This window comes from Hyla sarda, chromosome 3, assembly GCF_029499605.1.
Source record: "Hyla sarda isolate aHylSar1 chromosome 3, aHylSar1.hap1, whole genome shotgun sequence".
NCBI lineage: Eukaryota > Metazoa > Chordata > Amphibia > Anura > Hylidae > Hyla > Hyla sarda.
The window spans coordinates 377,183,416-377,209,413 of NC_079191.1; the positions used below are offsets into that span (position 1 = coordinate 377,183,416).

Here is a 25,998-nt window from a genome sequence, read left to right on the forward strand (position 1 = left end):
GTTGGCGAGTGCACTCTGACATCGTGGTGCAGTTACTCAGACATTGTGGCTGCACCACGATGTCTAAGTTGAGGCCATGTGCAGTGTACATGTCATTACAAAGTAATATGCAGTGTACTCAGACATCACAGCTCCTCCGCGATGTCAGAGTGCCTACTCACAGGCCCTCTGTGTGGCTGCCCATAGCGGCGGATTGACGCTGTGAGCAGACCAGGGGTGAAGCGAGGTGAGGGAACGGAGGGTGGCAACGGCTGGAGGCACAAAATGGGTCAGGTCCCCAGCGGATCTGCAGAGTAAAATATGCTGCGGATCCGTTAAGTGTGACCCTACCCTTAACCTTTTCTAAGGACAGTAAGGATCAACTTCAGCAGACTGACTAAACTTGCAAGGACACAGACGAGGCTTTCTCAGGCTCGCTGCCTCTTTCTTCTCAACATAGCAAATGATAAGCCCCACTCACCTCTTATGTTCTGTTACTGTCTCCCTGTTCCTAGAGACAGATTTCCCTTAACAACTGGCAATGAATACCAGATTGCAGGGAAGGGGGGCGCCTAGTGGTCAAGTTTTTAGAGCAGTTTTTTGAGGAACAGGAGTCCGTTTTGGTGATGAAAAAAGGTAATTTGTCAATTCAGTAATTTGCAACTTCCTATCACCACCACCAAAAGAAATAGAATCACACAGTATATTGTGCACATTTTAATAAGAAAAACAATTATGACTATTTTTTGGAAAAGTAAACACTTTTACCTTTTTACAAATTTACATAATCATAATATAACATAGAAATAGAAACATACAAGCAGATTAGTTATCAGGTATTATTTTTCAACTGTACAATAGTATCACTAACAAATATATGACAAATAATTTTATTCTAACTGAAACTTTACTTTATAAATCAATTCTGAAAGTCAATATTTAATAACTTCTCCATGAAATAATTGTAGAAAAGGAAAAGGAAACAAGGAGAACACTTCAATTGTTTCTGGCAGGATTGTTCATCAAGAAGTTTATTATTTGGAGGCTAAATATGTCACTCTAGATAGGAAATCTATTATTTTCAATTTCGTTTATTTTAAAATGAAACAATTTAAGCATCTCGAAGTATCAAATCTTCAAAAAATTATCATAGGAAATGTAGTCCCACACAGAATAGAGTTGATACCTGTAGAGAGTGCTTTGTCGCCTACGGTTACCTAGTCAGAGAAAACATATAATTATACTTTGTGTATATACAGCAGGGGATAGAAAAATAAAAACTCTTATTTTAATTCTCCTGAGAAGAACAAAACAGAAGAATATATATTCAAAACAGATCCTTTTATAAAATGGTATTAAGGGCACATCCACACGAGGCAGAAATGCTGCAGATTTCCTGCAACATAAAATTGGCAGCATTTCTGCAGGTAAATTTACAGCAGCAATTGCAGAACTCGAAAACTTTGCTGCAGATTTAGTGCTGCAGGCTATGGCCTAGATTTAGGCTATGTTCAGACGGTGGAATCTCAGTGCGGACATACCAGTGACAGTGGAGAACCTGAAGAACATGTCGGGGCTAGGACTGCTTGGAAATACATTGCCGTCTCATAGACGGCAATGCATTTCCGTGTGGACTCTGCAGAAAGAATAAACATGTCTATTCTTGCTGCAGACTTGGGAATCGGGATTTCCGTGGCAGAAACATCTGGGGCAAATTTTCTGCCGTGTGCACAGTGCAGCAGGACCAACTGAAATCAATGGGGCTCTGCTGCAGCAAAATGTCCGTGCAGAATTCTTCTGTACAGAAATTCTGCACAGAAATTCTAAATTTAAAACATTAATATTTGACTCCTTTAAAAAGCCTCTAGAACATGACTGGGGATTTAATAAGCCAAGTCAGAAACGCTGCCTTAAAGAGTACCTGTCAACGAATAATAAACTTTTCTAAACTAACTCTGGCTATGTTCCCTAACTACACCTAACATCCATACCACCCTTAAAAAGCTGTATATTATATCTTTCTTCTTGCTCACATAGTGCAATCTCCCAGCAGAAGAAAGTGGGTGTTTCCCAGCAGGCATGACATCACTGAATCCAGCTGTGGGACAACTTCCGCCCTCACATGATTGCAGAGCTGTGATGAGTAGAAGACCTCAAGCTCTGTGCAGCAGCTTTCAGTCTGTGTATCTTTCAGTGAGGCTCTGTGCAGCTTTTAGTCTGTGCAGTTTAGTCTGTGCCACTGCTTTCAGTGAGGCTCTTTGCAGCTGTCAATTAAGCTCAGTGCAGAGAAACACTTCCTGAGTTTGGTCTCCTGCCATTACAAGCAGGAGACCAAAATCCGAGATTTTGAGCAGATGGAATGTGTTTTGGCCAAGAAGTGAGATCCCTGGTGGGCAGAAGTATACAGCAGAAAAACTAACATAAAACATTTTTTTTTTTTTTTTTATGGAAGCCAATTTCAAAACTTATTTATTTGGCATAAGGAGTCAAATATTAAAAATCATGTTTAATGACAGTGCCCTGTTAAAGGGAATTTACCCATCTGTAGACAGCTGTTTCAGGGTTCCAGGGACCACAAAGAACTGTTTTGCCTGAGAGCTTTTCCAACCTAATCCAGCCATGATACAGTATAAAAGATGTAAGCAATACATACTGTGTGTTAAAATGTATATAGAGGGAGGATAGAGAAAGAAGATGTGTTGACATTCTGCCAGAAAGGAATGTAAATGGGGTATTTTACACTCTATTCATATAATCAGGAACATATTCCCATCAGAATATTGAATGCATTGCAGCATGCCCAATATTGTCACAGAGTCTGGATTAAAATGCTTGTGGATAGACTTTGAAATACAAGCTCATTCTGCACATTTTCTATAAAAAAATTTAAAAGGGATATTTTTTTTATAACATTATATTCATTAATGGTCTATTCACATGTACGGTATTCTGCGCAGGTTTGATGCGCAGGATTTTCTGCTGCAGATTTCAATGTCCTGAATACAGTATTAAATTCTGCACATCATATCTGCGCAGAATACTGTACATCTTATAGTCTATCCAAAGGATAGGGGATAAGATGTCTGATCTCGGAAACCTCTGTGATTCCTGGACTGGAGATGTGATGTCATGCTACGCCCCCTCATGATGCCACACACCCTCCATTCATGTCTATGGAAAGGGGCGTGACTACCTTCACGCCACCTCCCATAGACATGAATGGAGGGGGCGTAACTTGATGTCACAAGGGAGCTTGACATGACGTCACATCTCCATTCCCAGAAACAGAGAGGTTTCCAAGACTGGAGCAGCAGCCTGGCATAGAATGCGGGTGCTGCACGTAGATCGCGGGGGGGCCCGGCGATGGGCCCCCCACAAGCAGACATCTTATCCCCTATACTTTGGATAGGGGATAAGATGTTTATGGCTGGTATACCCCTTTAATAAACTGAGCTGTTTTAATGTAGTGACCAGGCAGCTGCAGAAATTCATAATTCATCCGGCCGCCTTCCTTCTCACTCTATAGACTCATACAAAATGAACAACAGCTGCTTGTCTGTACTGGGCGGAGGAGAAGTAGCTGCAGGGATTTCTCAATTCTACAGCTGCCTGGTCAGTGCATTCAGATATATTTCTATAATACCAGTAATGCTCGTATCTTAGGGACTCCAGAAATATAAGGTTCCAGTATTTTGTATTTAGCTTTATATTCAATTCAAATCTAGTAAATTTTTTAAGTCTTTTTCTTTTTATTATTATTTAGCACTTTTTAACCCCTAAAGGACACAACTAATTTTTATGTTTTCATTGTTTCATCCTTGCCTTTTTAGAGACATATTTCTTTTATTTTTCCATCTACAGTCTCATATTAGGTAATTTTACTCAGTGCACTTATGGTAAAAATGTCTTTATTTGGGAGTCCATACAACTAAAACGATACCCAATTTATGTAGTTTTTCTATTATTGTCCTACCTTTTTTTTTTACGAAATTCGTATGTCTAAAATTACCCTATTCTGATCCCTAAAACTTTATATACAGGAAAGTATGAGAGCTCATTTATTTTGCCATGATCTGTAGTTTTCATCCAAACAATTTTTGTTTAAATGGGACATTTTGATCGCTTTTTATTATTTTTAATATAGATAAAATTTTTTTTTTTTTTTTTACAGTTTAAGTCCCCATATGTGGCTTTTATATGAAATCATTGGATTGTATTCACTGAATAATTCTATGCCTATTGCATACCACTATACAGTGTGATCAGCGCTCAACTAATATAGCCAGGCTCAACCAGGCTGCATAATAGGAGTGTCAATCCAGAGGCTGGAGGCTGAGAAGGGGGCCCTCCACTACCATTTTAGCTCATCGTACCCCAGCGATCGCATTGGTCACAGGTTCTAAAGGCTTAATGACTGCAGTAAAATCAACGCTGCTTGTCATTATTGGTGAGGCTACTCATAGAAGCAAAAACTAGATTTGTCCCTTAAGACTGAGGTGCCGTATAAAACATAACATTTATTGATTAAAATAATCATCACATAACTCAAATGAAAAAGTGATAGCCAATAAGTGATAATCAAATAATAAGAATACTAAAATAGCACGGGTCGCCAACCGATTACAGATTTGTAAATTACTTCAATTAAAAAAATCTTTACCCTTTTAGTACTTTTTAGCAGCTGTATGCTACAGAGGAAATTGTTTTCTTTTTTTAATTTCTTTTTTGTCTTGTCCACAATGCTCTCTGATGCCCATATCAGGAACTGTCTGGAGCAGGAGAAAATCCCCATAGCAAACCTATGCTGCTCTGGACAGTCCCTGACACAGAAAGAGGTGTCAGCAGAGAGCACTGTGGAAAAGACAAAAAAGAAATTAAAAAAGAGAAGAATTTCTTCTGCAGTATACAGCTGCTAAAAAGTACTGGAAGGTTAAAGATTTTTTAATAGAAATAATTTACAAATCTGTTTAAATTTCTGGCATCAGTTCATTTAATAAAAAAAAAGTTTTCCACCGGAGTATTTATTTAGGGATTAAACTAGCATTGCAACTTCAGGATTCATCCTGCTGAGCAATCAGGTGCAAAGTCCTCCAGGAGTGGCCACTCCAGCACTAGACTGCAAAGGATGGCAAAACATCTGTAGACAGAATTAGCTGTAGTCATAAGTTAAAGCTGTAGCCATAAAAACCTAAAACATTGGTACTGATGCCCTTAACCTGTCCAGGACCAAGGGCGTACAGCTACGCCCTGACGTCCTGGTACTAAAAGGGGTACTCCGCTGGAAAACATTTTTTTTAAATCAACCGGTGCCAGAAAGTTAAACAGATTTGTAAGTTACTTCTATTTAAAAATCTTAATCCTTCCAGTACTTATCAGCTGTTAAATTCTCCCCAGGAAGTTCTTTTCTTTTTGAATTTTCTTTCTGACCTTTCTGTCTGACCTTTCCGCAGTGGAACTCCGCCCGATCTGATATATAACGCCCCTTAAAACAAGTTACCCAATTTTTTTAAAACAGCACATTTTTTAAACCGATATAAATTATATAAGTGGTGATGGGAAGGGGAATTATTGGTGATAACAGGTGCGTTAGGAGGAGGTCAACAAGACTATGTAAAATAGGGGTGATCTTGTTATCTTGTTTCATTTTTGTCTTCTCTCTCGTGGTATGTTTAACTACAGTGTAAGATACCTCTATGACATACATGAGGTATTTATTCTCACCCCTACATTGTTTTACAACAATGTGCACACATTCCTATACTCATAACAATTGATTTTCTTGCATAAAAATTATTGATTTCATTAACTAAAAAATATAATTCAAATTCAAAACAAGATATTAATCAATTAAGAACAAAAAGGTAAATTCTGAATGTCCTACAAAAAAAGACTAAAGGTTTGGATGGTCTAAGTAAAATGAAATTATCTCTTGGATGCAGCGTATCAAGAAGAGAAATCTTGTTCTTGACTTCAAGGCTTCAAACACCCCCAGTCATGAAAGGGTTAGTAAGATTTTATTGGACTTTGCCTATTATAATGCTGTGCTTTAGCCAAGTTGCTTATTCATTTTCTTAGAAATATTGTGTAGGCAGCTGACAGACTTTCTCTAAGAACTGGAACAAATTGATCACACAATCTTGTAAAAGAGTTTTGGAAATATAATACATCTTTTTATTATTTACAAAGAGATATCAAGAATGATATAAAATCTAGATGTGTATTATGCGTATTATCAGTAAAATCTTCTTAGCGATCTGAAAGGAACGGCCTCCAAGTGAAATGATATTATCCCTTATTATAGTGAAGCTTTAATCCAATTATAGAACTCTCCTTCCTATCTCCCGCACACATAGGTTTTCTTCTGTTTTATGCCAAATCGAAAACTTAAAAATGCTTCTGTTCTTCTGTGTTTGGGTAAAGACATCAAATTCCACCCTTTCCATTTTCACTGAACATTAAAGAGATTTTTCCCCTCAGGCAAATAATGTGGAAGAATTGCCAGGAACTCTTTTCAGTTCATCTGATCACAGATCTTGAGTCGTGACGGCTATGCTTGTTTTCTCAGTGAACTAGATGAGCAATTCATACGTTCTAGCATGATCCCATAATATAGATAAAGCTATAGTCAAGAATATGTCACACAATATTAAGTTAATGTGTATCATGGAAAAAATTGCAATAAAATGTATAGAATTGCCACTATTTATGCCAGATTGTTTTGATCCTCTACAGCAAGCATGTCAAACTCAAAGGCTAACATGGGCCATAAAAAACAAAGTTTAAGTTTATGTGGGCCGCATAAAAATAAAAAAAAACATGCCCTCCCTGCACAACACCCCATGTCCCCTTTGCACAACAACCCATGCCCCCCTGCACAACACTTCGTGACCCCCTTCACAAGACCCCATGACCCCCTGTCACAAGACCCCATGCTCCTTTTGTACAACACTCCATGCCCCCTTTGCACAAGACCCCATGCCCCCTACACAAGACCCTGCCCTCCTGCACAAGACTGTGCAGTACAGTTCCCCCACATTAGATGCAGTATAGTTCCCCCACATTAGGTGCAGTATAGCTCTCCCACATTAGGTGCAGTACAGTTCCCTCACATTAGGTGCAGTACAGTTCCCCCACATTAGGTGCAGTATAGTTCCCCCACATTAGGTGCAGTATAGTTCCCCCACATTAGGTGCAGTATAGTTCCCCCATATTAGGTGCAGTATAGTTCCCACACATAGAGGTACAGTACAGTTCCCCCACATTAGGTGCAGTATAGTTCCCCACATTAGGTGCAGTACAGTTCCCCCACATTAGGTGCAGTACAGTTCCCCCACATTAGTTGCAGTACAGTTCCCCCACATTAGGTGCAGTACAGTTCCCCACATTAGGTGCAGTACAGTTCCCCACATTAGGATGGCAGTATAGTTCCCCCACATTAGGTGCAGTACATTTCCCCCACCTACATACAGCCTTCAGCCATATACAGTGCATGGCTGGAGGCTGTATGCCTGTTTACTGCCCCCACTTCAGTATTCCGACCACCACTCCTCCGGTCCGGGGTCACGATCTACTGTGTTCCATGAGTATTTCTGCCTGAAGAATGAGCAACACCATTCTTCAGGCGGAAATTTCCAAGCGGATTTTCCGTTCACAAATTCTGCTTTACAAATTCTGAAGTGTGAATTTGTGAACGGAAACCCATTCACTACACTATACATTTTAGCAAGCGGAATTTCTGCCTGCTATTTCAAAGCGGAATTGAAGGCGGAAATTCCGTAGTGTGAACCTAGCCTTAGCGATAATGGGGGAGATTTATCATAAACTGTTAGAGAAAAAGTTGCTGAGTTGCTCATAGCAATCAATCAGATTGCTTCTTTTATTATTAAAAGGGCCTGTTCAGAATGAAAGAACAATTCTTATGGGCAACTTTTCCTCTGCACAGGTTTTGATAAATCTCCCCCTATGCTCTAAGGACTCAAAAGTGGAGGAAAGTGATAGTGTGATGAAGTTGGGATACTGAGATGGCCAGACAATGTGCTATTATTAATTAAATCTTGTATTCTGCACTGTTCTAAAAATGTATATGCTGTGTTATGCTTAGTGTATGGCCAGAGGTGAGGACATAATGGATGGATTCACAGAACACTTAAGGCTGTTGCTCTGATAATTCCTTTAAGGAGAATGTCCCTTCATAAAAAATTGAGGTTTTGGAAAGTGTTTTGTTGCAATACCTGTACAAAGAGTTATAAGGTTTAGTTTTCCCATGATTCACTTGAATGATATTTTTATGAATAACATTGTTTCCTGAATGGGTTGACCCTTGTGATAATAGATACAGCAGCTCCCATATGTCATCAAATGCAACAATATCGTACTTACTAATGACTTGTGTAATTAAATTCTTCCCTTTGGCGATTCATTCATGTACATAATAGCAGTTGCGGTAATGAAGACAGTATCCATCCATGTGTATTTAAAGCTCATAACTAGTGCTTCTCTATCTCTCGTTGTCAAATCTGGTCAACCCTTTACAGAAGATTTTACACTATTAGGGTAGGGTCACACACAGTGCATGTGCAGCGTATTTGACACTGCACATGCGCTGTCGGCAGTTGTAGAACGATGGCAAAGTGAGCTTCCTGCTTCCTGCTCCCTGTAGCTCTGTTTTTCCGCTCGTAGCGGCGGATTTCCCACCAGCAGTCATAAGCTGACACACAAAGCTACCCTGCCGCAGCAGGGAGCTTCTCAGCAATAGGTCTGTGACCTTACTCTGTGCTGCGTGTGACCCTACTCTTACAAAATATAATGGTTGTGATAAGCTATAATGTACTGATCAGTGGGGTCTGTTATCTGGTCTTTAAACTTTGCATGTTCTCTGTATTTTTCTGCACAGTGTTTTCAACCCAAGGTGCAAAACTACAACTCACAGTGTGGCCGGACAGCCATTGGCTGTCCGGCCACACTGGTAGTTATAGTTTTTCAACAACTGGAGGCACACTGGTTGGGAAACACTAGTACAATGTGTGGTCATGTGAAGTGTTGTGCATCAACCTATTGGTATAAGGATCGGTGTTCTCAATGGCTGGCCGGGTTCACCTATCTGGCATAGTTGTTTTGCGGTGTGGATGCACCAGATTGAAAAATGTTGCGTGCTGTGTTCCTTCAATCTGATCAACTGTGGCAAAAGTCAGCTATGCCTTATAGTACATAGGCCTAGTTCTGTACCCCATTTCAGTCTATGGGGCCCCATAAAGAATGCCAGATGAAATGCATTCGTGGAGACACAGTGTTATCCAGCTCACCTGGTAAATGAAGTCCACTTGCTCATACATGGATTCAGAGTCCTGGATCCTGGACTCGGTAACAACAACAACATTTGGAAGAAGTGGTCGCAGCCAATACAGTGAAGGAGTTTAACCTGTTGGGGACGAAGGGCGTACCCCCTTGCGTCTTGGTACTTAAGGACGAAGGGCGTATCCATACATCCGTGGGAATTTCGGTCCCCGCAGCGCGCCGGGCGGGGACCGGACCGGGGTGACTGCTGATATGGATCAGCAGGCACCCAGCGCAAATGTCCAGGGGGGTCATCAGACCACCCCATGTCGGCGATCGGAGCAAATCGCAAGTGAATTTACACTTGCCATTTGCGCCGATTCCGGGTCATACGGATCTATGGTGACCCGGGGGATCGCGGTTGTCTAAGACACCCATGATCCCCCTGAAGGGATAGGAGTGCCACCCCTCCTATCCCTGCTATTGGGCACCAGAAGCGATAACCAATAGCAGATCGGGGGCAGGGGGATTAACTTTTGTTTTCCCCGTTCTGCCCACCCACAATAGGGGGGGCAGAACGGGGAAATGAAGGGGACCGAACGCCGAAGTCTACTTACCCGTCCGGAGGCAGCGGGCCACAGTGATCGGCGGGCAGCAATGTCGTGCGGCAGAAGAGGACGGCTCCCTGGATCCTACGGAAGTTGGTAAGTTGCCTAGCAACATCTGGAGGGCTACAGTCTGAGACCACAATACAGTAGTCTCTAACCTGTAGCCCTCCAGATGTTGCAAACTACAACTCCCAGCATGCCCAGACAGCTGTTTGTGCATGCTGGAATATGTAGTTTTGCAACAGCTGGAGGGTTGCAATTTGAGACCACTATACAGTGGTCTCTAAACTGTATCCCTCCAGATCTTGCAAAACTACAACTCCTAGCATGCCCAAACAGCTGTTTGCTGTATGGGCATGCTGGGATTTGTGGTTTTGCAACATCTGGAGGTCCACAGTTTGGAGATCACTGTGCAGTGGTCTATAAACTGTAGTCCTCCAGATGTTGCAAAACTGCAAATCCCAGCATGCCCAAACAGCAAACAGCTGTCTAAGCATGCTGGGAGTTGTAGTTGCCTACCCCCAGCTGTTGCATAACTACATCTCCCAGCATGCCCTTCGGCAATCAGTACATGCTGGGAGTTGTAGTTTTGCAACAGCTGGAGGCACACTGGTTGGAAAATACTGAGTTAGGTAACAGAACCTAACCGAAGGTTTTTCAACCAGTGTGCCTCCAGCTGTTGCAAAAGTACAACTCCCAGCCTGCACGGTCTGTCAGTACATGCTGGGAGTTGTAGCTTTGCAACAGCTGGAGGCACGCTGGTTCGAAAATACTGAGTTAGGTAACAGAACCTAACTGAAGGTTTTCCAACCAGTGTGCCTCCAGCTGTTGCAAAAGTACAACTCCCAGCATGCACGGTCTGTCAGTACATGCTGAGAGTTGTAGTTTTAAAACAGCTGGAGGTTAGCCCCCCCCCCCATGTGAAAGTACAGGGTACATTCACACAGGCAGGTTTACAGTAAGTTTCCTGCTTCAAATTTGGGCTGCGGCAAGTTTTTCGCCACAGCGCAAACTCCTAGTGGGAAACTCACCTTAACACGCCAGTGCGAATGTATCCTAAAAACACTACACTAACACATAATAAAGGGTAAAACACTACATATACACCCCCTTACACTGTCCCCCCCAATAAAAATGAAAAACGTATTGCTTGGCAGTGTTTCCAAAACAGAACCTCCATCTGTTGCAAAACAACAACTCCCGGCATTTTTGGACAGCCACTGACTGTCCAGGCCTGCTGGGAGTTTAGCAACAGCTGGAGGCACCCTGTTTGGGAATCACTGGCGTAGAATACCCCTATGCAATCCCTAATTTAGTCCTCAAATGCGCATGGTGCTCTCTCATTTCGGAGCCCTGTCGTATTTCAAGGAAACAGTTTAGGGCCACAGTTTATTTCCGTAATCTGGAGAAATTGCACTACAAATTTTGGGGGACTTTTTCTCCTTTTACCCCTTATGAAAAGGAAAAGTTGGGGGCTACACCAGCCTGTTAGTGTAAAAAAAAAAAATTTGCCACTAACATGCTGGTGTTACCCCATACTTTTTAATTTCACAAGCAGTAAAAGGAAAAAAAAGACCCCCAAAATTTGTAACGCAATTTCTCCTGAGTACGGAAATACCCCATATGTGGGAGTAAAATGCTCTGCGGGCGCACAACAAGGCTCAGGAGTGAAAGCGCACCATGAACATTTGAGGCTTAAATTGGTGATCTGCACAGGGGTGGCTCATTGTTACAGCGGTTCTGACAAACGCAAAAACATAAATACCCACATGTGACCCCATTTTGGAAACTACACCCCTCACGGAATGTGACAAGGGGTATAGTGAGCCTTATCACCTCACAGGTGTTTGACGAATTTTCATTACATTTGGATGGGAAAATGAAAAAAAAAATGTTTTCACTAAAATGCTGGTGTTACCCTACATTTTTCATTTTCACAAGGGAAAATAGGAAAAAAAAGCCCTCCAAAAATTGTAACCTCATTTCTTCTGAGTAAGAAAATACCCCATATGTGGATGTAAAGTCCTCTGCTGGCGCACTACAATGCTCAGAAGAGAGGGAGCGCCATTGGGATTTTGAATAGAAAATTTGTCCGTAATTGAAGGCCACGTGTGTTTACAAAGCCCCCATAGTGCCAGAACAATGGACCCCCCACATGTGACCCCATTTTGGAAACTACACCCCTCATGTAATGTAATAAGGGGTACAGTGAGCATTTATGCCCCACAGGTGTCTGACAGATTTTTGGAGCAATGGTCCATGAAAATGAAAAAAGTTATTTTTCATTTGCACAGCCCACTGTTCCAAAGATCTGTCAAACGCCAGTGGGGTGTAAATACTCACTGCACCCCTTATTAAATTCTGTGAGGGGTGTAGTTTCCAAAATGGGGTCACATGTGGGGGGAGGTCCACTGTTCTGGCACCACAGGGGGCTTTGTAAACGCACATGGCCCCTGACTACCATTCAAAACGAATTCTCTTTCCAAAAGTTCAATGGCGCTCCTTCTCTTCTGAGCATTGTAGTTCGCCCGCAGAGCATTTTACATCCTAATATGGGGTATTTCCATACTCAGAAGAGATGGGGTTACAAATTTTGTGGGGCATTTTCCCCCATTACCCTTTGTAAAAATTGTAAATTTGGGGATAAAACTGCACTTTAGTGAAAACTTTTTTTCTATTATTTACACATCCGATTTTAACGAAAAGTCTTCAAACATCTGCGGGTGTTAAGGCTCACTGGACCCCTTGTTACGTGCCTTGAGGGGTGCAGTTTCCAAAATGGTATTCCATGTGGGGTTTTCTGCTGTTTTGGCACCATCGGTGCTTTCTAAATGTGACATGCCCCCCTAAAAACCATTTCAGCAAAATTCACTCTCCAAAATCCCATTGTTGCTCCTTCCCTTCTGAGCCCTCTACTGCGCCCGTCGAACACTTGACATACACATATGAGGTATTTCCTTACTCAAGAGAAATTGGGTTACAAATTTTGTGGGGCTTTTTCTCCTATTACCACTTGTAAAAAATTCAAAAACTGGGTCTACAAGAACATGCGAGTGTAAAAAAAAAATTAAGATTTTGAATTTTCTTCTTCACTTTGCTGCTATTCCTGTGAAACACCTAAAGGGTTAACAAACTTACTTAATGTCATTTTGGATACTTTGAGGGGTGCAGTTTTTATAATTGGGTCATTTGTGGGGTATTTCTAATTTGAAGGCCCTTCAAATCCACTTCACAACTGAACTGGTCCCTGAAAAATTCAGATTTTTAAAATTTTGTGAAAAATTGCTGCTGAACTTTGAAGCCCTCTGATGTCTTCCAAAAGTAAAAACATGTCAACTTTATGATGGAAACATAAAGTAGACATATTGTATATGTGAATCCATATATAATTTATTTGGAATGTCTATTTTCCTTACAAGCAGAGAGCTTCAAAGTTAGAAAAATGCAACATTTTCTAATTTTTCATCAAATGTTTAAATTTTTCACCAAGAAATGAAACAAGTATAGACAAAAATTTACCACTACCATGTAGTAGAATATGTGACGAAAAAACAATCTCGGAATCAAATTTATAAGTAAAAGCATGCCAGATTTATTAATGCTTAAAGTGACAGTGGTCAGATTTTCAAAAAATGGGCTCCATCCCCAAGGGGTTAAGCATGTATGGGATAGGCATAAGGCTATTTTTCATATAGGATAGAGCCAGGGACTATTGATAGTATTCAGAATATTGGGCAGACTAGATGGGCCAAATGGTTCTTATCTGCTGACACATTCTATGTTTCTATGAAAAGTGAATCCAGCAAATGTGGGTATAAAATCTTCAATTATTAATTTCAAGCCTTTAAATGGGCACTGTCATTAAAACAAATGTTTGCTATTACATTCCTTATGGTAAATAAAAAAATCTTTCTAATGAACTTTGTTTAAAAAAAAAACTGAAGTTGTCTGTGTTATTTTTGTGTTTAAAAAAAGCTGCCACTAGGTGTTTCCCTACTTGTCCAGAGCACATTTTCCCCCATCTCTTGCACATACTTTTTTCTCCTGCTGGCTTGGCAGAAGTCCAAAATCAAGAAATGTAGTCTGGAGTGCTGAGGGGTGTGAGCAGCCTTAGCCAATCATAGCTCATCCCACACTAAACTGCTCTGGGCTGTGTGTAGCAGAGGGAGGGGGAAGTTCTCCCCTGTACTGCTTTAGATGATGCCACACATTCTGGGTAACGCCCCTTCCCAGTCTGTGAACCCGACTGAGACTGAGCAGAAAATACAGAGCAAAATCAAGATCATGACATGTACCCTTTAAAATGACATATTTGGGATACGAACATCCCTTGATCATGGCATAACATATAAAGGTTATGCCATGATTTAAAGGGATTTGTATGCCGATAGTAACGTTGGTTACTACCAGCTATCTTTTGCAAATATGTAAATTTAATGGCTAGCAAATAAAAACTTGAAGATGTTACACCTACTGTACACCTTCTGGATTCGCTTACCATATTTTGGTGCAGAAGAAGTGCATCCAGCTTGCTGGACCTGGCAGTACCATTTAAGTTGAACCCAAATTAAGTTATGGCATAACCTAGTCATATATTTTAGCTTATACTGGTGAGAAACATCCGTTTTTAAATAAATGAAGCTGTATTTCATTGTTTTTTTTTTCTCAATCCCTGTAAGCGGAAGCCACTGACAACAGCCATATCTGCATTGCTCCATTTAGCAAGTGGCTTCCATCCCGGACTTTGCTGCTAACTTAAGTTTTATAGCGAGCATAAAAATTTGTTACTGCCGCTTGCCTGAAGGAGAATAATCTCATTCCCAATGTTTGGTGAAAATTGAAAGAGAATAATTTGATGTCTTTCCCCAAACAGAATATACAGTATATCATAGAAGGTATGCCTGAAAGCTTACACAGTACCAAGCAGCAAAACATAACTACTTGGGAGAGAGGAAGAACATTTTTTAAATTAGAAAAAGTCTTCTCTGATACGGGAGGAGGTTATATATTTACCTTGGAGGCAGTCCAAGGTTTCCCAACCCCCTTAAATTTACCAAGTATATTTTTAATGCTCATTTAATTTCCTGTTTTATTTTTATACATGACCTCAGGAGAAGTTTAGATTATTTTAATTTATAGTACTGTGTGGTGAATGCCTTCCTGAATTGTTAATACAAACCTTTATCATTCAGGCTTTAGTGTCTTCTGCTTGGTACTAAAACTTGTATTACCCTTTGTTTAAAAAAGCGGAGTTGTTTTTTTTTGATAATTTTTTAATTTAATTATTTTCTGCTCTTGTATAGCGCCATCATAGTCTGCAGTGCTGTTCAAATATTTTCATTGTTTACATCAGTAATTGTATTTAGGCTATCTCAAGAGAAACAATATACTCCCCAACGGATCCCGCCTAAAATTAAAGCCCAATAGACTTCTATGGGATTCTGTACTCCCATTCCCACTTTTGAATTTCCGCATGCGGATTCCGTACCAATTTTGCACAAACCAGATGTCACCCAAAATAATGCGGCATCGGAATTGGTTCGGATGTGTGGAAATTCTGCCATGGGAATAGACCCTAATAGTCTATTCACACCTCAGAATTTCTGCATGCGGATTCCGTCTCAAATTAAAGCCCAATAGACTTCTATGAAATTCCGCACTCCCATTCACACTTCTGAATTTCCAAATGCGGATTCTGCACCAATTTTGCACCAATTCCAGGCAAAATCCGCACAAGTCAGAAACCACCCAAATGAACCGGAATGAAGTGGAAGCGGAATTGGTGCAGATGTGTTGATATTCTGCCATGTGAATAGACACTTAGAACTCATTCGCTGCTTGTCGCAGACATAAGTTGACAAATGGGGCTTCTGTGGCGGATTCTGCCAAAAGTTTGAACATGTTCAATATACCACCAAAATACAATTGCTCATCAGAAGTTCTGCTACAGAACTTACAACTTGTGAACCAAACAGCAGAATTTCCATTTAAAACAATGATGCTGCTATGTGGGTTATCCATACACCCTGTTTCAAATTATGAAAATGATGTTTTTCTCATTTACCTAAATAATTTATGTAAACAACAGTCAGCATAATTCTCATGTTATCAACTATTAAGAGTATAATTAAAATGTTATGGAACAAACTTCCTAATAACAGTATTTTTTTTTAAACATAAAAACCTACAATGCACTGTTCCAAATTATTATGCACAGTAAGTTTCAAAACACTTTATAGGTTGTAAAGAATAAAAATTGTCATTTGTTGTGTTTGCAGCATATTTACTGAAATCAAAAGATATTTCAATCAGACTTTTAACGACATTTTATCTTTTTAATCATTTTAATAGGTCACGTTACATTTTAACATAGGAACCCTTATTTGATAGCAGCTTCACAAGTCTTGCCTCCATTGAACTTCCCAGAGCTGCTGTTTGGATGTAAACTGCCTCCCACCCTCATAGATCTTTTGCTTGAGGATGCTCCAAAGGTTCTCAATAGGATTGAGGTCAGGGGAGGATGGAGGCCACACCATGACTTTCTCTCCTTTTATCCCCATAGCAGCCATTGATGCAGAGGTATTCTTTGCAGCATGAGATGGTGCATTGTCATGCATCAAGATGATTTTATTACAGAAAGCATAGTTCTTCCTTCTGTAGCAGGGAAGAAAGTGGTCAGTTAGAAACTCCACATACTTTGCAGAGGTCATCTTTACACCTTCGGGATCCTAAAGGGGCAGACCAGCTCTCTTTCCATGATTCTGGCACAAAACATGACTCCAACACCGCCTTGCTGACATCGCAGCCTTGTTGGGACAGGGTGGCTGTCCACCAAACATCCATTATTCCATCCATCTGGACCATCCAGGGTTGCATGGCACTCATCAGTGAACAGGACTGTTTGAAAATTAGTCTTCAAGTATTTTTCTGCCCAATGCCGCCGTTTCTGCTTGTAAGCATTGCTTAGCGGTGGCCGAATAGAAGGTTTATGCAAAGTTGCAAGACTCTACACCATGATGTCCATGGGACTTCAGAGGCACCAGCAGCTTCAAATGGTATTTCAGCAGCTGCTCTCTTGATCCGATGCTTGGATCTGGCAGAAATCTTCCTCAATGTGCCATTATCTGCACGTACCCGTCTGTGCTCTGAATCAGCCACAAATCTCTTAATAGTGCGATGATCACACTTAATGGGGTACTCCATTGGAAAACTTTTTTTTTTAATCAACTGGTGCCAGAAAGTTAAACAGATTTGTAAATGACTTCTATTAAAAAATCTTAACCCTTCCAGTTCTTATCAGCTGCTGTTATGATCCACAGGAAGTTCTTTTCTTTTGGAATTTCCATTCTTCCTGACCACAGTGCTCTCTGCTGAAACCTCTGTCCATTTTAGGAACTGTCCAGAGTAGGAGCAAATCCAGATAGAAAACCTCTCCTGCTTAGGACAGTTGCTGACATGTACAGAGGTGTCACCAGAGCGCACTGTGGCCATGCAGAAAGGAAATTCAAGAAGAAAAGAACTTCCTGTGGATCATAACAGCTGATAAGTACTGAAAGGACTAATGTTTTTTAATAGAAGTAATTTACAAATCTGTTTAACTTTCTGGCACCAGTTGATTTAAAAAAAAAAAAATAATGTTTTCCAGTGGAGTACCCCTTTAATCCCTTAATGATGAAGGATGTATATTTACGTCCTCCGCCGGCTCCCGCGATATGCCGCGGGGTCACGCGGTGTCCCCGCGTCATATTGGGTCGGTCCCGGCGGCTATCAACAGCCGTGACCTGCGGCTAAAACAGGACATCACCGATCGCGGTGATGCCCTGTATTAATCCTTCAGACGTGGCGATCAAAGCTGACCGCCATGTCTGAAGTGAAAGTGAAAGTAACCCGGCTGCTCAGTCGGGCTCTTCGGGACCGCCGCGGTGAAATCGCAGTGTCCCGAACAGCTTACAGGACACCGGGAGGGCCCTTACCTGCCTCCTCAGTGTCTGATCGACGAATGACTGCTCCGTGACTGAGATCCAGGCAGGAGCAGTCAAGCAACGATAACACTGATCACAGGCGTGTTAATACACGCCAGTGATCAGCATGAGAGATCAGTGTGTGCAGTGTTATAGGTCCCTATGGGACCTATAACACTGCAAAAAAAAAAAAAGTTTAAAAAAAGTGTTAATAAAGGTCATTTAACCCCTTCCCTAATAAAAGTTTGAATCACCCCCCTTTTCCCATAAAAAAATAAAAATAAAACCGTGTAAATAAAAATAAACATATGTGGTATCGCCGCATGCGTAAATGTCCGAACTATAAAAATATATAGTTTTTTCTTCAATTTCGTTGCACAATTATTTTTTTCTTGGTTTCGCCTTAGATTTTTGGGTATAATGACTGATGTCATTACAAAGTAGAAATGGTGGTGCAAAATAAGCCATCATTTGGGTCTGTAGGTGCAAAATTGAAAGGATTATGATTTTTAAAAGGTGAGGAGGAAAAAATGAAAGTGCAAAAACGGAAAAACCCTGAGTCCCCAAGGGGTTAATAATGTGGAACACCCACCTTTAGGAGTTTTTCCTTAAATTGGGCTCACCTGGCAATCTAATTATCACAGGTGTCCGAGATTGTTTTCAGTGATCAAAAGAGCCCTGAGACACAATACCATCCATGAGTTAAACTGACAAACAAAATCTTTGTGACACTTAAACATAATTTTCATAATAATTTGGAACAGGGTGTAGTCTAAAGCTCAGACTCCGTCCCCTTTAACAGGCAGTCCGCTTTCACCAACTGCGGCGCAGCGATACGATTGCGGGTAGTCATTGGTTTCTATGGCCCCAGGAGGTCAGATCATGACCTCCTGTCTGCCTGCTACGGAAGCCTGTACTGTGTGCAGCTGATCGAGTCATACTGTGCTGCAGTACAAATGTATTGCAGCATAGTATAACCTGTAAAAAATAAAATAAAGTTTTTAAATAAAAGTATGAAGTGTAAAAAAAATAAATAAAATGCCCCTTTCCCAATAAAAGCCCTGTATTATCACCAAAAAAGATCAAAAATGCAAATCACGTCCATAATGACGTGTACTATAAAACTATAATGTAAATTATCCCGCATAGTGAACTCCGTAAAAAAAAAAACAACATAAATACGCAAAATTCACCAACTTTGCAACAAATAGCAGAATAAAAAAGATCAAAAGGTAGCATGTATCACAAAAATTATACCAATGAAAAGTACAGGTCATCCCGCAAAAAATAAGCCCTCACTCAATGGCGTCAGATGAAAAATAAAAAGTTATGGCTGTTGGAAAATGAATGGCAGAAAAATAATTTTACTCAGAAAATGAAAAAGAACATAGAAAGCTATATAAAATTGGTATCGCCATCGCCCACAGAATAAATCTAACATCACATTTACCGCACAGTGTACACCATAAAAAAAAAAATTTTAACGCCCGAAATTTTCCAGTTTTTCACAATATTTTGGCGTTTTTCACAAGAAATGCAGCATATGTCAACAAAAATGCACCACTTATATAAAATACAGTATGTCACGAAAAAACTCATCAGAATCACTCAGCTCAGAAAATGCATTATAAAGTTATCACCATTTAAAGAGACACATGTCAAAAAAAAAAAAAAAAGAGCCTGGTCATTAAGGTAAAAAATGGGTTAAGGAGTTAAAGGGGCACTCCGGTGAAAACCTTTTTTCTTTTAAATCAACTGGTGGCAGAAAGTTTACCATATTTGTAAATTACTTCTATTAAAAAATCTTAATCCTTCCTGTACTTATTAGCTGCTGAATACTACAGAGGAAATTCTTTTCTTTTTGGAATGCTCTCTGATGACATCACGAGCACAGTTCTCTCTGCTGACGTTATTATAATAATAACACTTTATTTATTGTTGTCCTTAGTGGGATTTGAACCCAAGTCCCCAGCACTGTAAGGCAGCAGTGCTAACCACTGAGCCACCATGCTGCCCTTAGCATACATCTGCTATGCATCTGCTATGCATCTGCTATGCATGGTTGCTAAAATGGACAGAGATGTCAGCAGAGAGCACTGTGCTCGTGATGTCATCAGTGTTCCAAAAAGAAAGGAATTTCCTCTGTAGCATTCAGCAGCTAATAAGTACTGGAAGGATTAAGATTTTTTAATAGAAGTAATTTACAAATATGTTTAACTTTCTGCCACCAGTTGATTTAAAAGAAAAAAAGTTTTCACCGGAGTACCCCTTTAAGGCACCATTCCAGGGTACACGTATGTGTACATGAAAAAAAAAAAATAATCAAAATGTTACGTAATGCAAAGTAACTCTTCTTGATACCGCCACCTACATCCCTTTAACCCCTTAATGACTCAGCCCATTTGTGCCTTAAAGGGGTACTCCAGCCCTGAGACATCTTATCCCCTATACAAAGGATAGGGCATAAGATGTCTCACCGTGGGGGTCCTGCCACTGGGGACCCATGCAATCTTGTATTCGCCACCCACCTGTTTGAGCTGCACGCCGGGGTGCCAGCTCACAAACAGCCAGGTGGCGACCACGGGGCCGGAGTATCGTGATGTCACGACTCCGCGCCCTTGTGACGTCACCCCCCGCCCCCGATATGCAAGTATATGGGAGGTGGCGTGACGGTCGTAGACAATTTTATTTTTACGTTTTCATTTTTTCCTCCTTTCCTTCTAAAAATCATAACTCTTTAATATTTTCATCCACAGACTAGTATGAGGGCTTGTTTTTTGTGCGACCAGTTGTCCTTTGTAATGACATCACTCACTTTACCATAAAATGTATGGCACAACCAAAAAAATACTATTTATGTGGGGAAATTCATAGGAAAACTGCAATTTTACAAATATTGGAAGGTTTCGTTTTCATGCTGTACACTTTACGATAAAGTAGACCTTTCTTTATTCTGTGGGTCAATATGATTAAAATGATACCCATGATTACATACTTTTCTATTACTATACCACTTAAGAAAAATTGCAAACTTTTTAACCAAATTAGTGCGCTTAAAATCCCTCCATTTTGCTGACCTATAACTATTTCATTTTTCCGTATAAGCGGCGGTATGAGGCTCATTTTTTGCACCGTGATCTATAATGTTTTTTTATACCACATTTGCATATATACAACTTTTAATACATTTTTAATCAATTTTATTTGGATTAAAATGTTATAAAAAAGCAGAAATTTAGGATTTTTTTTCTTTACGTTCACGCCGTTCACCGTACACTTTCTGGGGGTAAAATGAGGAAAAATGGACAATTTTCATTTTTATTGGGGGAGGGGATTTTTCACATTTTTTAAAACTTTTTTTTCTTTTATTTTTACACTTTAATAGTCTCCATTGGGGACTATTTATAGCAATCATTCGATTGCTAATATTGTTCAGTGCTATGCATAGGGCATAGCACTGATCAGTGTTATCGGTCATCTTCTGCTCTGGTCTGCTCAATCTTAGACCAGAGCAGAAGACCTGTGGAAGGCAGCGGAGGCAGGTGAGGGGACCTCCGTCTACTGTTCTGGATGACCGGATCACCGCGGCAGCGCTGTGGGAGATCTGATCATCCATTTTAGAGACCACAGCGCTGCAGATGAAGTGATCTGTATTGATCACGGCATCTGAGGGGTTAATGGCGGACATCCGCGCGATCGTGGATGTCAGCCATTACCGTCGGGTCCCTGGCTGCTATCAGCAGCCGGGACCTGCCGAGCATGACCCGAGCATCGGTCCGATGCTCGCGATTATGTATAGGACGTAAATGTACGTCCTGGTGCGTTAAGTACCACCGCACCAGGACATACATTTGCGTCCTGCGTTGTTAAGGGGTTAAATCAATTCTTAAAGGGGTACTCCGCTGCCTCAGCGTTCAGAACATTTTGTCCTGAATGCTGGGTGCGGGCTGCAGGGGTCTTGACATCACGACCACGCCCCTTTTGACTTCACACCACGCCCCCTTAATGCAAGTCTATGGGAGGGGGCGGCAGTTTCACTCTGCATCAGTTCAGAACAGGGTGCTAGGTGGTTAGTTGAGAGGCTCTCAATGTGGGACTGTTGAAATAGTGTGTTTCCAACACTGTTTTTACTATTTGGTTTCCTATTTGCATTTTTCCCTTAATTGTCAAGTACTTTATTTCAGAAAGGGTTGTAAAGGCTCGGGGGGGTTGCAAAGTTAGTTAGGGAGCCTGATTCAAGACCCCTCTTAAAACTGAATACTATGCTCTTATTATTGAGACCCTGAGACTAGCATTCACACCCCTGGAGGACTGGATCATATACAGGCCTCCTAATTTCCCTGAGCAACAAACTGACTGGCGTACTACCTCGCCTCTTTATTATGTAATCTCTCCTTCATAGGAGGCTGCATGGCACCAACTATCCACCAAGTAGTGGTACTACAGGATAAATTACTAAAGGACTAAAGGCGATTTGGTTAACTAGCTGTACTATTCCCTGAATAGTCAGATTGCAATGACCTTTATTGATGTGAAGTTCAGGGGGATGTGAATATGAGGCTGAAAGGGTGTAAATCAGTCTCACACACCCCTGAATCTAGCATTCACATATCTTTCTGAAATAAAGTTCACACCCACCTGACTATTCAGAGAAAAGCAGAGTCAACCAGGAATGGGAAGGGTGTAATAGCAACATAAAAACATAATTGCAATCAGGGCACCCAAGGCTTTAAAGTAGAACTCCAGCAAAAATAAACTTACCGTATATACTCGAGTATAAGCCGACCCGAGTATAAGCCGAGACCCCTAATTTCAACCCAAAATCCCAGGAAAAGTTATTGACTCGAGTATAAGCCTAGGGTGGGAAATACATCATCCCCCCCTGTCATCATCCAGACCCCCGTCATTAACATCCTCATCATCATCACCGCCTGTCATCATCCAGACCCTCATCATCATCACCTGTCATCATCCCACACATCCCCCCTTCATCATCCCCTTGTCATCATCCCCACCCCCCTTCATCATCCCCTTGTAATCATCCCACACCCCCCCTTCATCATCCCCTTGTAATCATCCCACACCCCCCCTTCATCATCCCCTTGTCATCATCCCCACCCCCCTTCATCATCCCACACCCCCCTTCATCATCCTCTTGTCATCATCCCATACCCCCCCCCCTTCATCATCCTCTTCTCATCATCCGCCCTCAGTGGTCTTCAACCTGCGGACCTCCAGAGGTTTCAAAACTACAACTCCCAGCAAGCCCGGGCAGCCATCGGCTGTCCGGGCTTGCTGGGAGTTGTAGTTTTGAAACCTCCGGAGGTCCGCAGGTTGAAGACCACTGCGGCCTTCGACATCACCCAGCCCCCTCTCACCCCCCTTTAGTTCTGTACAGTACTCACCTCCGCTCGGCACTGGTCCGGTGCTGCAGGACTGTCCGGAGAGGAGGTGGTCCGGTGGGATAGTGGTTCCGGGCTGCCATCTTCACCGGGGGCGCCTCTTTTCCGCGCTTCCGGCCCGGAATAGAGGCGTTGCCTTGACAATGACGCAGAAGTACGTTGGCAATGAACGTACCTCTGCGTCGTTGTCAAGGCAACGTGACTATTCTGGGGCCGGGCCCGAAGCGCTTAGAAGAGGCCTCCCCGGTGAAGATAGCAGCCCGGAACCACTATCCCACCGGACGACCTCCTCTCCGGACAGTCCTGCAGCACCGGACCAGCGCCGAGCGGAGGTGAGTACTGTACAGAACTAAAGGGGGGTGAGAGGGGGCTGGATGATGTCGAAGGCCGCAGTGGTCCTCAACCTGCGGACCTCCGGAGGTTTCAAAACTACAACTCCCAGCAAGCCCGGACAGCCGATGGCTGCCCGGGCTTGCTGGGAGTTGTAGTTTTGAAACCTCTGGAGGTCCGCAGGTTGAAGACCACTGCGGGTGGGGGAGTTCACTCGAGTATAAGCCGAGGGGGGTGTTTTCAGCACGAAAAATTGTGCTGAAAAACTCGGCTTATACGGTATTTCCTATCCACAAGAAAAAGACCTGGAACAGGACCCTGCTCTCAGTAGGTAGCGCGCACTGCAGATGGTACGCACTCCATTAATTTCTATGGGAGTGCCGAAGAGACCCTAGTACAGCTCTCTGGCATCATTGGTGCTCCCCTAAAAATGAATGGAGTGCATGCCATCTACTGTGCAGGTCTATAACTCACTGAGAGAGTCGGGGTCCCAGTGGTCAGACCCCCCACGATCAGCTACTTATCCCATCTTTTAAAGCGATATTGTCTATAGTTTTTTAAAATGTGACTGTCGTCAGCAAAAACTTTTAATAAAATGTAGATAATACCATGTAGATAAAATGTGTATAATTTTTGTTCCTGCAGCTATCGTATGTATATATATATATATATATATATATATATATATATATATATACCTACATATATATATGCATGTATATATATATATATATATATATATATATATACTCTATGAGGAGTCCAAATACAGGAAGTGAGGTGGACAAGCAGAAGAGTGTGCACTGAGGCTCTATAACATGCTCCTGGCTCATACATCGTGATGACTGACAATTCGGGAGCCTGCACAGAGCCCTGCTTGTCCATCCTCACTTCCTGTTTTTGGACTCCTCATAGAGACACACAGGCAATAGCTGCATGGACAAAAATATACACAATTTTTAACCAATGTATAATACAAATATACATATAATGGTATTATTACATTATATAAAAAGTTTTTGTTGACGACAGGTACACTTTAAGGCAGACATCCCCTATGCATATGCATATTTGTTGCTCAGTAAGTTGGTAATGCTTTACTTTATATTTTCAGAAAATAATGAATAATTCTAGCTCATTGGTGAGTCAGTTATAATGGTGTTTACATCGCATGTATACATTTATTTAAGAAAATAAATAAAATGCTGAGAATTTGATCTAAGCCTTTTGATATAAATATCAGATATGCCACAACAACAGTCCTAAAATCAATTATCAAATGTCTGCATTACTTTCAACATGCAAAGTGAAGCTCTATTGTCATAGTGCTAATCCGGCAGCTGACAAACAAAATTTCCAATTAAATATTAAATCTAAAATCAACTTACATCCTGGAATCATCCAAGTCCAGAATGCCATGTGGAATCAGCAGAAAACATTGCATAGCAGAGAAAAGAGCTGAGAAATTATATACAGAATGGAAAGAATATAATTATATACATTAGACACGTGAAGAAGAAATGTCACACTCACCGATCCAGGAAACCAGAAAACAGCTTTATTCAGGAACTAGCATGGCAGCAAACATCATGCAGGTATTGTTTCAATACAGCCTAGGATCAGGAAAGTGGGCGAGTGGATCACAGGTGTGGGGCGTGTGCAGTAAGGCTATGAATCGTTTCACATCATAGGTGACGCTTCATCCGGCCGGATGAAGCGTCACCTATGACGTGAAACGGATCAATTAGTAAGACTTTTCTTCTTCACATGTCTATTTCTCATTGAGACTTTGTTTTCTGCACCCCACACTGGGAACCGGGTCAGTAGCAGACAGTCCTAGCAGATTGTGTTCCTTTGTTGTCGCAGTGGTGCCGCCGCTCCTTGTCTTTCTCTGTTTGCTGACATCTATAATTATATACATTACTGTATACCAGTGGTTGCAAAACTTCAACTCCCAGTATGCCCAGACAGCCAATGGCTGTAAGCTGATTTTAAATTTAATATTTAATTGGAAATTTGGTTTTTCAGCTGCCGGATTAGCACTATGACAATGGTATTATCTACATTATATAAAAAGGTTTTTGTTAACGATAGGTACACTTTAAAAAACTATAGACAATATTGCTTTAAAAGAGGGGGTAAGTAGCTGATCGTGGGGGGGTCTGACCACTGGGACCCCCCACGATCAGTTTTAGGGCACATTCACACGTACGCAGATTTGATGCACAAGATTTTCTGCTGCAGATTTCAACTTAAACTAAATTACTGAGCACAGCTTCTAATCAGCAGTTACAAATCCTGCACATCAAATCTGCACAAGATCCTGCACGTGTGAATGCACCCTTACAGCAGTTTCAGACCACTGCTGTATACAGTAAACGTCTCCATGGGGAGTCTATTCGCTCGACAGAGAACAAAGGAGAGTCCTTTTTGGCCCCAATCTGT

General features: G+C 41.4%; 1 long non-coding RNA gene across 3 annotated transcripts in view; it reads right to left on the reverse strand.

The window, feature by feature from the left end:
• Window positions 1-25,998, reverse strand: part of LOC130362820 (uncharacterized) — a 184,934-nt gene that overhangs the window by 117,619 nt on the left and 41,317 nt on the right. Inside the window, exon 4 of one of the 3 annotated variants that reach the window (XR_008891584.1) lies at window positions 779-1,196. The exons of the other annotated variants lie outside the window; for them this stretch is intronic. This is a non-coding gene — a long non-coding RNA (uncharacterized LOC130362820). Of the gene's footprint in view, window positions 1-778; window positions 1,197-25,998 lie in introns of those variants that run through there. 3 annotated transcript variants of the gene reach the window in all.